Source organism: Stenella coeruleoalba (genome assembly GCF_951394435.1).
Source record: "Stenella coeruleoalba genome assembly, chromosome: 21".
Classification (NCBI taxonomy): domain Eukaryota; kingdom Metazoa; phylum Chordata; class Mammalia; order Artiodactyla; family Delphinidae; genus Stenella; species Stenella coeruleoalba.
The window spans coordinates 19,242,028-19,256,748 of NC_137167.1; the positions used below are offsets into that span (position 1 = coordinate 19,242,028).

The 14,721-nt window shown below is 39.9% G+C and overlaps 1 protein-coding gene across 4 annotated transcripts in view; it reads right to left on the bottom strand.

Annotated features, from left to right (window-relative positions):
• MTUS1 (microtubule associated scaffold protein 1) overlaps positions 1 to 14,721 on the bottom strand; it is a 159,916-nt gene that overhangs the window by 36,777 nt on the left and 108,418 nt on the right. The gene's annotated exons all lie outside the window — the stretch shown is intronic.

Genomic DNA, 14,721 nt, shown 5'->3' on the forward strand with positions numbered 1-14,721 from the left:
TATGTGACTTTAATTTTTTATAACCACCACCATCTGGCTTCACAAACAACTAGAGAAGCCACAGAAATGCACTTAAGTTATGTTTACATAAGGAAAGCATATGGATGAGAACAGGGATTAATCAAATATCAGGATTTCTGGAACTCAGAAACACAGACGATGGCTTTAATTCTGACATAAGTCATATATGGGGCAGAGAATTAGGGGCATGAAACAAACAGATGTACCAATCCAGAAACATGAAAATGGCGTGCAAAATAACATTGATTTCATAGTTTCTAATTTTCCAGGTAAATTGGTACAGAAATTTGTCTGTGACGAGAACCCTGACTGTCCATTCTGATCACACAGGCTGAAAAACAACACACGAATGACTGGACTTTAAGTGCCTTTCCCTCTTATACGTTTCTTACCAACTTCCCGTCCTCTCCCTACTGATGGCCTGGTCCTTACAAAGATTTATACTCTAAATGAATCACTTCCTAATTCCTGATAAATCACCACATATACATTGAAAATCTATTCATGTTTAACCCCTGATCTTTAAATTCACTGCTAAGAGTATTATATTCTTTTTAAAATTTTTTTATTTTATATTAGACTAGAGTTAATTTACAATGTTGTGTCAGTTTCAGGTGTACAGCAAAGTGATTCAGTAAGAGTATTATACTCCTGGGGGCTTCCCTGGTGGCGCAGTGGTTGAGAGTCCGTCTGTCAATGCAGGGGATACGGGTTCGTGCCCCAGTCCGGAAAGATCCCACATGCCACGGTGCGGCTGGGCCTGTGAGCCATGGCTGCTGAGCCTGCGCGTCTGGAGCCTGTGCTCCGCGACGGGAGAGGCCACAACAATGCGAGGCCCGCGTACCGCAAAAAAAAAAAAAAAAAAAGTATTATACTCTTGACTACCTCTTCCGTTTTCTATCAAATACAAGCTTTGTTGTTTCTTTTCCCCCTTCAAGCGGTAATACGGCTTAAAAAATTTTATTTTAAAGCACATGCTAGTACTCCAAATCCATTTAAGACGCCATGCTAAGTGTTTTCTCACTTTCTGTCATGGTACCCTGGGAATTACTCTACTCTATTTTACATGAAAAAACTGTTCCATTTTGGAACCATTCCAAATGTCTCAGTCACTTTAAATGTCAAACAGAATTGGAAAAACAGGAAACAAGCTGCTTAGCTTCTTAAAGTAAGTAGGCTGAATAACCAAAACAAATCTAAATCTAGGGGAAAAAAGACAAGAAACTAAAAAAATAAATGTTTCCTTATTCTCAAAGTCATTCCCTGTGGCATCCACATTCTATGGTGACAAACCTGACAATTTTATAAACAGTAATTAATTTTCTCTAATTTTTTAGAGGGAAGAAAACAGCGATTTCTTGAAGGAAAACGAAACCTCAGTATTCATGTTCCAAGAAGCAATGGCAAAATACACTCAATATCTTCTTAAGTTAAACAAACAAACAAACAAAAACAAACAAAACAGGAAAAGGGCTCTCATTTTCTATGGTAGTGTTCCATGGTTAAGCAACTCAACATTTGTATTAATACTTGATAATTCTCAGTTCTAAAATGACTAAAATATTTATTGTGTTTTAAAAATACTTAAAGAGAAGGGAAAGTATGCATTAGTCTTCTCAGTCGTAACATTAAAGTCCTGAAAGGAGAACTTTATAGAGTCACATACTGATGAAAAATAATCTAAATAGTTTACAATTCATCCAAATATCTGAGATCAGTATTCCTTTATGTCATTTTCTAAAATTTTAAATGTTCCCAAGGACTTCCCTGGTGGTCCAGTGGTCAAGACTCTGCGCTTCCCCTGCAGAGGGTGCGGGTTCGATCTCTGATCGGGGAATTAAGATCCCACATGCCGCACAGCACGGCCAAAAAATAAAATAAACAAACAATAACAAATAAACAAATAAAATGTTCCCAGGGATTATATTTGTCATATAACATATAATAACTATACTGTTTTACTGTTTATAGTGTTTTCTCACTTTCCCTCTCTGTGGTCCTCCCAGTAACCCTCCATTAGGAAGGTGAAGTTCAAGGATGCGAAGGGCCTAGCCCGGGCATAGACAGCTTCTACAGGACAGACTCCAAGTCAAAACCTAGGCTTCTGTTCCCACCCATTCTGGAAAGTGGAGATGGGGTGGGAATGTAATATATTACATAATTAAAAATAAACATTTATGCAATAATCTTAACAAAATGTTACTTTAATTCATCCAAGCCCATTATCTGCTAACTATTCATTTCAATAATGAATATTATTGGATATTTACAGATAAATTTTTACGGATAAATACCTACCGCTATTTACGGATAAACCTACCTTTTATATAGTGTTTTATATGATTTTATACAAACAGAAGAGCAAAAAACATCTTTTCACTCTCTGACCATCTAGAATTTCCTGCAACATATGTAGATACAGGTTCACTTTCCTGACCGTTATCACTGCTATATGTCCTACCAATACTTATTGAAATATGTGTTCATTTACTATTCATTGCTCTGAAGTTACCATTTCTTGAATCCTTAACAACTTTCCATTCTCTTCCTAGAATTTCTATGTTAATCAATTTTCTTATTTACCACAATATCAGTTTTTAAACTGTCAGGTTATAATTATTTACAAAATCTGAGAAATGAATCTTTTATATTAACATTTTTGGAGAAGACATTCTTTAAGTTTCTTGCCCACTTAGTCTCTCAGATGAATTTTAGTATTAACTAGTCATGTTCTAATAAGTTATTTCTAAGGAAATATATTAAATTAAATGTAAATTAACTCATTCAGCATTGTTTTTTACACTCACATTCAGAATACAGGTATTCTTTTTGTAACACCAAAATTTTTTCCCTTCAAATTATCTCTTATGCCAAAGTTGGGCAGCAGCTAAGTATTTATGTTTGGTTCCTTTATAAACTAAAATTTTTTCACTGGATTATCAAGACTTTTTGAATTTACAAGTCTATGGAAATTATTTGCTTAGTAATATTGTTTGGCTAAACTCCTTGATTATATGTGTATAATATACCTTCCTTTATCTGCTTTTCTTATTGAATGGTTAATTCCACCTCTAACGTTATTTTAAAGATGTCTCTCTATCTTTTCTTGGTTTAGAGAGATTAACTCTAGTGTTTCTTCATGGACATAAAGTCGATTTTAAAATAATATATTTACAAAATGTTAAGAATCTGTCAATACTTTTTGAAAAAGTGTATAAAAGATTGTAAAAAAATAAGCGTTGAATGAGTCCTCTGAAACCATTATGATGGTTTTTATTTTACTTCAATAAATTTAGTTAAAGGCTCTTTTTATGCAATTGTGACTTCAAATTCCCAAGACAAACTTTTTTTTTTTACCATCCGAAATGTAATTTGACATGTTTTTATTGCAGTTATATGACATATAACATTATATTAGTTTCAGGTGTGCAACATGATTCACTATTTGTATATACTGTGAAATGAGCACAATAAGTCTAGTTAACATCTGTCACCATAACAGTTACAAAATTTTATTCTTGTGATGAGAACAAGATATACTCTCTTAGCTACTGTGAAATATGCTATACAGAGTTATCAGCTTTAATCACCATGCTGTACATTACATCCCCATGACTTATTTATTTTATAACTAGAAGTTTGTACCTTTTGACCCCCTTCCCCCATTTCATGCCTTGTCCCCCAGGCCCAACCAACACTTAGTTTTTTCAAATCTGTCAGTGCAACAGTGTAAGCTACTCCCCAGTTTGCTGCTGAGAATTCAGATGGCTTAGATCCACAAGTGAGTTAGTATCTACACATTTCCTTTATTACATTTTGGTTGCTTTAGCTTTTGGTAACAAAATGGCATTTGTGCTTATAAAAGTCCTATTCCCCACATTTTGTAACTGTTAACTGCGTCAAGGCATATCTATTTTTTGAAAGTTTAGAAAATTCTCTAGGACCTGATACTATATTACGAACGCTGCTAAGATCACGCGAGAATGAACTTAAGCAGTTTTTTGTTAAGGTACACCCTGGAAAACATCAACTGTCCAAGTCTGATTGCATTCCAATCATGCATGTCTCCTGGTTCTTAGCTGCTTTCTCATTTGTGCTTTGACTGGTTACTGTTTCACCATCATTTGCAGTTAAGTGTTAGGGTGTGAACTCCATCTAACTAGAGAAGTAGGGGAGAAAAAGCTATTGCTTCAGGAAAACTCAAGGTGTCAAGAAGACTCAAGACGCTACCACCTTCTTTGTCTCTCAGGCTTTCTTAATAGCTGGAGAACTGGAATTTCAAGAGTGGGGAATCTCACACATCAGCATCAGTTCCTAAGTGTCCAGCCATGGAAACCCCCAACACCACACCTAGAACTCAAACACCGCTCTGCCTCAGGAAGTAATAGAAATCGGCAGAAATCATCACGTACATCACGATGCAGTTTTCAATGCTACCCACAGAGAATCTCATTCAAACATTTAAAACAATTCTGATGATGTCTGTCTGCATAGTGTCATATACCCAAACTGATGTTTAAGAACATAAAATTTGGTGATAAGCCTTCTCTAACACACCCTCACACAAACGGTTGGACTCACAGCTGGTAAGCAAGAATTTATTCTATCATGAATCCTACACAGGAGTAAAATAACACCTACAGAAGGGGTTTCATTGCAAACTTGTTTGCAAAGAAAAGATTAAAAAAACAACCCAAATGTCCATAAGTAGAGGTCTGGTTAAATAAATGTATGGTACACTTATATAGTGAAATGTCACAGCTGTAACAGAACTAGGAAGCTCTCTGTGGTAAATAAAAAACATAGTGAAGAACAATGTAGATGATGTGCCCCATTGTGTCAAGGTGATGGGAATATAAACACATTTTTTTGCTTATAAATTCATAACAAAACTATTGTATAATACATATGAAAGTACTAACAATGTTTACCTTTTCAGAGAAGGAAATAAGAACCAGATAGATATAGGTGTTCTAATGCATTTTTAAATATTTTTTAACCACAGGGTAAATACATTACCTGTTCAAAATTAAAACGTAACATTTTTTAAAGATGGTTACAATGAATTCTGAGCTTCGATCTTTAACACTTAACCATCAAGCAAACATACGTCAATCCATGTTTCTCCCATGCGGAATCTGGACAGAAGTCTAAATAACACAGCTTCTGTTGAATGTGAATTTTTTTTTTTTTTTTTTTTTGGCGGTACGCAGGCCTCTCACTGTTGTGGCCTCTCCCGTTGCGGAGCACAGGCTCCGGACGCGCAGGCTCAGCGGCCATGGCTCAGCGGCCATGGCTCAGCGGCCATGGCTCAGCGGCCATGGCTCACGGGCCCAGCCGCTCCGCGGCATGTGGATCTTCCCAGACCGGGGCACGAACCCATGTCCCCTGCATTGGCAGGCGGACTCTCAACCACTGCGCCACCAGGGAAGCCCTTGAATGTGAATTCTTAAAATAGGTTTAGATGTCTTCAAATTTCAACCTAAGAGCAAATAAGCAAACAGACTGCACTCTACCTAGAGCTGGAAAAGCACACTGTGACCTCAATCTTCCACTCCACATACTGTGCTCCCTGAGGACAAAATTGTACCACATGGTAGCTGATGGCCCAGTTTGAGCATCTTTCCCTTCCTCCTCACTCCTGGACCAACAGAAGAACAGATGAGGCAAAAATCTGCAGTGATGTTCAAAGCCCTAATGCTCATAAACAGAGTACCTCATAATGCCAAAAAAACAAGTTTCCCTTAAATTCTACAAAATTCATTATTTATAGGAAATTAGCTTAATATGAACCAAACTTTGCCCTTGTGTTCCATTTATTAACATGTTACTGTTTTGATAATGCAGCTGTATTTAAAACTATAAAATAGGGGCTTCCCTGGTGGCACAGTGGTTGGGAGTCCGCCTGCCGATGCAGGGGACACGGGTTCGTGCCCCGTTCCAGGAAGATCCCACGTGCCGTGGAGTGGCTGGGCCCGTGAGCCATGGCCGCTGAGACTGCGTGTCCAGAGCCCGTGCTCCGCAACGGGAGAGGCCACAACAGTGAGAGGCCCGCGTACCGCAAAAAAAAAAAAAAAAAAAACTATAAAATATTTTGTTTATTATACCTATTAACAGGCTGTCTAATTTCAAAGAATCAACTTACTCAGAAAACTTAAAATTACATGTTAACTTCTACATAGATTCGGATGCATGTTGACAAGATAATTACCACTGCCATGTCTGGTCTGACCTTCCTGAGGTCCATTCCAATGAAACTGAAACCTCCATCAGGAAAATAAAAGTCCTGAATCCAAGACATTTGCTCACTTGAAAAATAGCTGGATAACACTGTTTACTGTCTTTGTTCTTTCTACTCAGAAACCTCAATTTAATAAAATTTAAAACTCGCCTAACAGTTATTTATCATCCTCTTAAAGAAAATAGTTGGGGAAAGAAGAACAAGCCCATGTTTCAGGCTCAAGTCACTCAGGCATAGAGATCCCCACTTCAAGGCTAAACACAATTTTTGTGGGAGAGACTTAACAATTCAGACAGGGACTAACCTATTAGCTGCTGAGGACGCATCCACATCCATCCTAAGGCAAAACAAGCCACTTTAATATTCGGAAATCCGCTGGCTTTCTGAATATTAAAATCAAGTAAGAGACAAGACTTACTAGGAGAGCTTGCCTTAACCTGAATGAAACACAAAACTATACACAGCATTCCGTAACTAATGTTTGCCTAGTGTTCTATGTGCCTATTGACTCATTATTCATTCACTCGCCAAATACTTATCAAAAGGTGGAGGCACGTAGAAGAAGGTGGTGCTCTACAAGGATGCATGAAGACACCTTGCTTCTATGGTATTAATCTCTTCCTGTTCAACTCTCACATATTCACCTCCCTGTGAAGGTGACAGTCATTGGCTGTTATATGCTTTCTACTACATACTGCATTGAAAACTAATGCTTGTGGGTTAATAAAATGTAAGTAATGAGCTAATGGGCTCAACCAGCAGCCTGGACAGACAACTGATTCCCGTCTTTCTGCCTTAATGTGAACCTACACATCTAAAACCCTTCCTAGGGACACCTATCTTTACACAAGTTCTTTCCGTCAGTGTTTCCTCAGGATTTGATGGGTATTTATGGGGGTTTACCCTGGGATATTCCATGACAAGAAAGCCTTAAACGTGAACTACTAGGAAATATGTGTTCTGATAAGAGGGAGTGCCCAGTGATGAAATGATCACCCACATGACCACTGCACACTCAGTAAATGTCTGCTGGATGTGCTTCTAACACATTGGTTCTTGTTCTCAAGGAACTTTTTTTATGCAGCAGAGACAGAAAGAGGCCATCACCAATGGCCGTACGATTTGATAATTAGGTAACAGAATTATGTACACAGTGTGTTGAGAGTACAGGTGGAGAAACACCTAGATCTGGGGCTGTCAAGAAAGGGTTCTAGAGACAGAGTTTGGATGGACATTTGCATGTTTGGCAGACAGATGAACAGCAAAGGCCAGAAAACACCAAGGCATAGAGGTATGGGAGGCCCTGGAGGTCCTGGTATTCAATGCTGACAGCAAAGCTCTCCTGAAATTAAAGTAAGATGATGTGGCTGGAAGCATAAACAGGGGCGAGACATGTGTGCTGTACAAGGTTTTCTCTCTCTCGTAGGAGACACAGAATGGTGCCAAGCAGGGGTCTGCAGACACAGTGAAAGAAGATCTGAGCTGGTGAGGAGAGTGGCCAGGAGGGAGGCCCAGGAAGGGGAACTGGCGGTCAGGGCAGTGAGAACAGGCAGGAAATGATGAATGTGTTTATGAGGCAGAACAGGAAGACTTCTGGACCAGTTGGATCAAGAGGAACCCAGGATAAGTCACCGTTTCCAGCTCAGAGATAGCACAGAGAGGAGCAGATGAGCGTGTGGGAATGCGAGAGAGGGCAGAGGGAGGGGGCGTGTGGCGTGGGACCCGGTGGCGAAGTGCACTGACATTCTCTAACACTCTGCTCCTTATTCTCCAAAGAGACTCTATTCTAGCCTCACCTGCTCCATCACACTTTCCAAATTGAATCATCTGCAGGGGCATTTTCCTGGGGAGCAAATCAGCTCTTTATTTCCCATTGTCCTGAATGCAGCCCCTAACATAAGCCTATTAACACACTTTCCCAGCTTGATCAATTGAACTGCACCCCCACGGAAATCTAGACAATCTTACCAAGATCTTTTTCTGAATTATTATTCAGTGTTGTATGAAAGGAGAAAGCACTCCCCTTGACAAGGATGGAAGAGGCCCTCAGGCCTGACAACAGGCACACAGTTAAGGCACTGAGAACTACTTTGTGGCACCCAACCATCATTTTAAACAAACAAACGAACATGTTCGTGTTATCAATTATTAGCTTAAATTTATATAAACCTTTTCAGGGTTCTTTTCATTATGTGTTTGCTCTAGAAAAGTTAATAGTCATAATTAGGAGCCATATACAATATTTTTTTTTTTTTTTTTTGCGGTACGCGGGCCTCTCACTGTTGTGGCCTCTCCCGTTGCGGAGCACAGGCTCCGGACGCGCAGGCTCAGCGGCCATGGCTCACGGGTCCAGCCGCTCCACGGCATGTGGGATCTTCCTGGACCGGGGCACGAACCCATGTCCCCTGCATCAGCAGGCGGACTCTCAACCACTGCGCCACCAGGGAAGCCCTAATATTTTTCTTTTTCTGGGTAGGTATGGCATTTGCTGACTACGGAACATTTCAAGCTCAGCAAAGCACAGTGTTTAGACTGTTAACATTACCCAAGCTAATTCTTTTGCAGGTGGCTGGGGAGGGGTACTGTAAGACACCTATTAAAATTTTACAGTATTCGATTTTTGGAAGTGCTGCAATGATTTGTATTATATATAAAGTGGTTTTACTTTCCTAATTTCAAAAGCAGATTACAGAATAGAAGGCATATTCATATTAAACGCACCTATTTCAGGAGAACTATTGCTTAGACAATTTTTCCTGCAAAACAATCCAAAATTGACCGTAGACGTTTTCCATGTGGCTGGCAGGGAATAAAGCAGATCTCTTATGTTCTTAAAATGGACTACTAACTATAAAGAAAAGTTAATAGAAATTCATTACATTCAGAAATACTTTTAAGAAGGTACAACATCCGCCAGTTTGTTGGCTTTCTAAATAATCTACAAGTCCACCTTAATGTGCTAAAAGTTTATGGATCTGTGGGACTTCCCTGGTGGCGCAATGGTTAAGAATCCGCCTGTCAATGCAGGGGACATGGGTTCGAGCCCTGGTCCAGGAAGATGCCACATGCTGCGGTCCACAACTAAGCCCGTGCGCCACAACTGCTGAGCCTGCGCTCTAGAGCCCAAGAGCCACAACTACTGAGTCCGTGCGCCACAACTACTGAAGCCCTCGCGCCTAGAGCCCATGCTCCGCAACAAGAGAAGCCACCACGATGAGAAGCCTGTGTGCTGCAACGAAGAGTAGCCCCCGTTCACGACAACTACAGAAAGCCCTCGTGCAGCAATGAAGACCCAGTGCAGCCAAAGATAAATAAATAAATTATAAAAACCAAATAGATTAGAGCAAAAAAAAGTAGTTTACAGATTTGTTTCAGGACTAAAAGAGCATACTAAAAAAATTTACAAGTAATGCAATTTCATGCCTGTATCATTAAAAATTCTGCAGATGTCAAATGAAAATATTTTTATTTTAATCATCTAACAAGCAAAACTTTCATTATTTTAGTAGAGAAAAAAATCTGAATTTTTACTTCAACTTAAAATAGGAAAAAGTAGCTTTTGTTATACTTGTTCACACTGTGTATGAACAAATTGGATAAGTCTTTTCTCAGAGCATAAGGGATAAAATATATACCCACTGGGGCTTCCCCAGTGGCACAGTGGTTAAGAATCCACCTGCCAATGCAGGGGACATAGGTTCGAGCCCTGGTCCGGGAAGATCCCACATGCTTCGGAGCAACTGAGCCTGTGCGTCACAACTACTGAGCCTGCGCTCTAGAGCCCACGAGCCACAACTACTGAGCCCACGAGCCACAACTACTGAAGCCCATGTGCCTAGAGCCCATGCTCCGCAACAAGAGAAGCCACTGCAATGAGAAGCCTGCGCACTTCAACGAAGAGTAGCTCCCGCTTGCCGCAACTAGAGAAAGCCCGTGTGCAGCAACGAAGACCCAATGCAGCCAAAAAATTAAAAAAAAAAAAAAAATATATATATACACACATGCCCACCAAGTTCACTGATGTGACTGAGGTGCTGTTTCACAAGACAGCAGCCCTGGAACTGGATTTTTCCCCTTTGTTATTAAGCAAGTTACCTAAAATATTAAATGCTGGCCTTCATGTGGACTTACATATTTTTGTTTTTGTCTTAACGATCATTTTGAGTTAACCAATTTAATAGGTACCTAAAAAGATGCCTGGCATCACAAATCCAAGCAGTGTTTTTGATTTCAGTGATGATGACATACACCAAGACGTCCCTTTTAATTTACCATGTGGAAGAACACAGTACCAAGAATAACATTCTGTCACCACTAGGAACCAATTCCAAAACAAAAACAAAAAGTCTACAAGGCCCTTCTTGCAATATCTACTTCAAGCACATGTACCATTTTAGAATTTTAAAAGCTGTTTCTTCTGGACTTTTCCACCATGAGCTAGCCAGCTCAGGGGATGTCACCATTGTGCCAGCCAGGCCAGGCCCTGTGGGCCACAGGTGGTGTCCCTCACCATCGCAGCCATGTGCAATCACATGCTCTTTGTCAAGCAGAGCAGCATGGCTGAAACAAGGCATGTGGAGACAAAAGACCTGGGGGAGCGGGGAGTCCCCAAAATGCACCAAAGCGGGTCAAAAATGTCCTTATTGCAAATTTAAGACAATAGACTATCCTTAATAGACAGTAGAAACAAAAATGAGAATAGCCAATTAAAACATTCAACATTAGGAATTTCCATAACACAAACAATAAATAAAAAGAGAATGTCATTCTCAAAACATTAACCAGTTAAGGAAAAGCAATTTGAGTGAGAGATGCCTAAAACTCAGGCCACCAGGGAACAATAGGAAAAAGCCTAGTCTCTCACCCCGAAGAAGGCTCTATGAGTCTTAATTTTCCCCAGAGCTTTATAATTGATGCCTTTTATAAAGGACCCTCATGTACTAAAATGATCCAAAGTATTATTGTATCACCTAAGCCAAATACAGAAAAGTGATGTTCAATTTTATATACATTTAAAACCACATCTGTCATCTTTTTACCTAAGATAACAGTAATATGCATATACTATTAATAAAATACTTCTTTTAGCTCTAAAACATGCTTTAGAGCTAATAAAAAGTATCGTAATCTATACTATTTCATGTATAGGGTGATTCTCTACTATCCAAAACTCAGTTAACCCAAATATTTCAGTGGTTCTAATTAAATAAGCATTTACTATATATGTTTTACTTGCCTTATTCCTCCATTTTCTCCTCATGAAAAACACTGCTATACTTCCCATCCTGAATCCAACTCCAGGCTATAATGTATGGTTTATTTACCATGTTTGTGTCAAAATAGACACTACATTAAAACACAATTTAGCACAGTAAGACTAGCTATCTGAAACTTGTGAGATTAAGATATACTAACTTTCTCTTTCAACACCTAACTTTTAAAGACTTATCAAAAATATTATCCATTATGAGTGAAAATTCATTTAACACATAACTGTTCTCTTAAATAGACTGCTATAACTATGAAAGGGCACTTTTTTTTTTTTTTGCTGTACATGGGCCTCTCACTGTTGTGGCCTCTCCCGTTGCAGAGCACAGGCTCCGGACGCGCAGGCTCAGCGGCCATGGCTCACGGGCCCAGGCGCTCCGCGGCATGTGGGATCTTCCCGGACCGGGGCACGAACCCGTGTCCCCTGCATCGGCAGGTGGACTCTCAACCACTGCGCCACCAGGGAAGCCCAAAAGGGCACGTTTTAATGACATAGCAAAGCTGAAGCTGTAAGACTGCCACAGCTACATGAGCTCAGAATCATCATTTTTAGCATAATGCCATTCGCAACACCAGTTCTTAGTGAACATTTATCAATGTGGCAAGAGACCAGAGAAACTTTCAAGACTGCTTTCAAGGAAGCTAAAAAGAAGCATGTGGATTCACAGTGAGATAACAAACGGGTGGTGGAAGGCCACATCTCTCATCTGGTGTTCTTGAATTTGGTCCTTTTGATGCCTTTTGCATTCTACAAATGAGTGAATATTTTAAAACTTTTTACAAAAAAATTCTAATATATACAGTTTTTTATGAAATCTTTCTAAAATGCTTTCACTGGCTTTTATATTTTGCAATGTGAGAAACACAAGAGAAATGAAGGTTTATTTAGCATCACCTTAATGCATGACTAGGATCCCCACCATAAATGCACTGCTAATGTTTATCTCTTGTTAACACATCTTAAATATATAAAAATCACATAAGGTTGAGAACATTCTTTCTCAGTATAAGCATTATTTTGTAACTAAAAATTAATTCAAGAGATCAAAATCAAATATTAACCTCTACGTCCAAACAACAAAATGACTTGCAAGTGTTTAATTGACACATTTACAAAATAGGTAATCATTACCAAAAAACATTCATATCATAAAAGAGAAGAAACAATGAGGTCTGTTGCAAGATTCAACTTGTTAACTGATATACTTCCCTTATTTATAAGCTGCCAGTATTAGCTTTTGAGAAATAACCGTTTTGCCTTCTCTGTGGCAGCCTCTATAATAGGGCTCTACTCCCTCTTATACCTGGATGTACTACAGCGATTGGAGAAGTCGAACACTCAATTTCCCAGCTTCCCTTGAAGGTAGAAACAGCCATGTGACTGAGATTTAGCCAATGAGATGTAAGCACCACCCCTTCCCTGGGTCTTGTTTTTCCTGCCTGCAGCAGGCATTGTGACATCATGAGGCAACAGTCATGAGGAAAAGGCCAAGAAAATAGCACAGGTGTTGATCCTGACATTACTGAGCCTCTGAACATCAGAGCTGCTGCTTTCTAAGAGAGACAAGCTCCTCCTTAAAGTATCTTAAACTGCAGCTAAAAGCAGTTCTACTTGACAGTCTGAAAAATGAATACCAAACCCAAGCACGTAACTTGATGACTTTCATTCTAATTAAACAAACTTATTTGCATTCTGCCTCACTCTTACCAAATATCTAGGCAAAACGGTTCTCTTTAGTGCAGCTTCAAGTAAATGAAAATATTTTGTTCTATTAATAATACTTCTCCTGCCTTTCCTCAAAATATATGTACATACACCCCTCTCCTTTGCTAGAGTAATTGCTTTTAATCTTACTAGCTCAGCAAAAAGAATTCTCTTAGTGCAGGGAATTGCCTTCACTTGAATCAACGAGAATATTAACTCTGAGGCTCAAAATGGCACTTTTCATAATAATTAATACAAGTATCTCATCTCCAGCTTCATAGAAAACCTGAATTCCAATAAACCTGGAGGCAAGGAATAGTTCTACGTGGAAGATTCTTTTCCCTCCACTGACTCATAAAATTGAAACTAATAAGTTTCAAAATATGAGGCAGAGTTCTGAACTAGACCGAACTGAAAGCTCTGGTAAGTCAGTGAGATCACTTCTGGACTTCTTAGAAGATGTAGCACTCTTCTGATGCTGAGGTCGTCGTTCACGCCTGACATCCTGCTACGTTACCCGAAACCCTGACAAATCCACTCTCTTTCCTTGCCCCTATTTACAGAGGAAATCGCATCCTGGACGGGACAACACTTTGTCAATATACTACAGCGCACAGTGTCCTGTGCGAGGGCCGGTCAAAGGGCCCGTTCTGTCTGGCTCCACATAACCACCATCCTATTGCTGGCGCCTCTCCACATTCTATGCTCGGACATATTAAAATTCTTTCGTTTCCTTAAAGGAGCCAAAGTCTCCCTCACCTCCAGGCTTTCACATGCTGTTTTCTCTGCCTGGAACACTTTTTGTTTCTTGGCCACTTCCTCCTATCCCGGGGTCCCAGCTTAAATGGCGCTCCTGGAGGACCTGGATAGAGTCAGCCTCACCTGCTGGGCGCTGCCTGAGCACCTAGTCCATGCCCTACCGCGACGGCCTCATGTTCTCTGCCTGTCTCCCTGGTAAACTGGGGGCTGCGTAGGGGAGTTCCCTGGTGGTCTTGGGCTAGGATTAGGCACTATCATTGTTGTGGCTCAGGTTCAGTACCTGGTTGGGGAACTAAGACCCCACCAGCCATGTGGTACGGCCAAAATTTAAAAATTGTGGGCTGTGTGAAGGCAGGAGGCCACGTGTGGCTCAGTCCTGGCTACATTGTCAGCATCTAGCACTGCACCTGCCACACAGTACATGTCTAATACATATTTGTTTATGAGACGAATGACTTAATCCTGCAATGTGAAAGTCAGTTTGGAAGCAAGGGAAAGACTGGTTGGTGGCAAAGACCAAAAATATAAAATCCTTCAAGAAGTCCCAAAGTATTAGATTGGGTGATATGCAACTGTCAACATTTGACCATTTTCTACCTCTAAGAAGAGCATTTTCAAATTCTTCAATCTAAAAATAAAGCCTGAACTACAGCAGGCAGAGGGTGAAAACAACAGTGATTTCAAAGGATAGAGTCTTAGATTCTTGCAACCAATTAATTGTGGATAA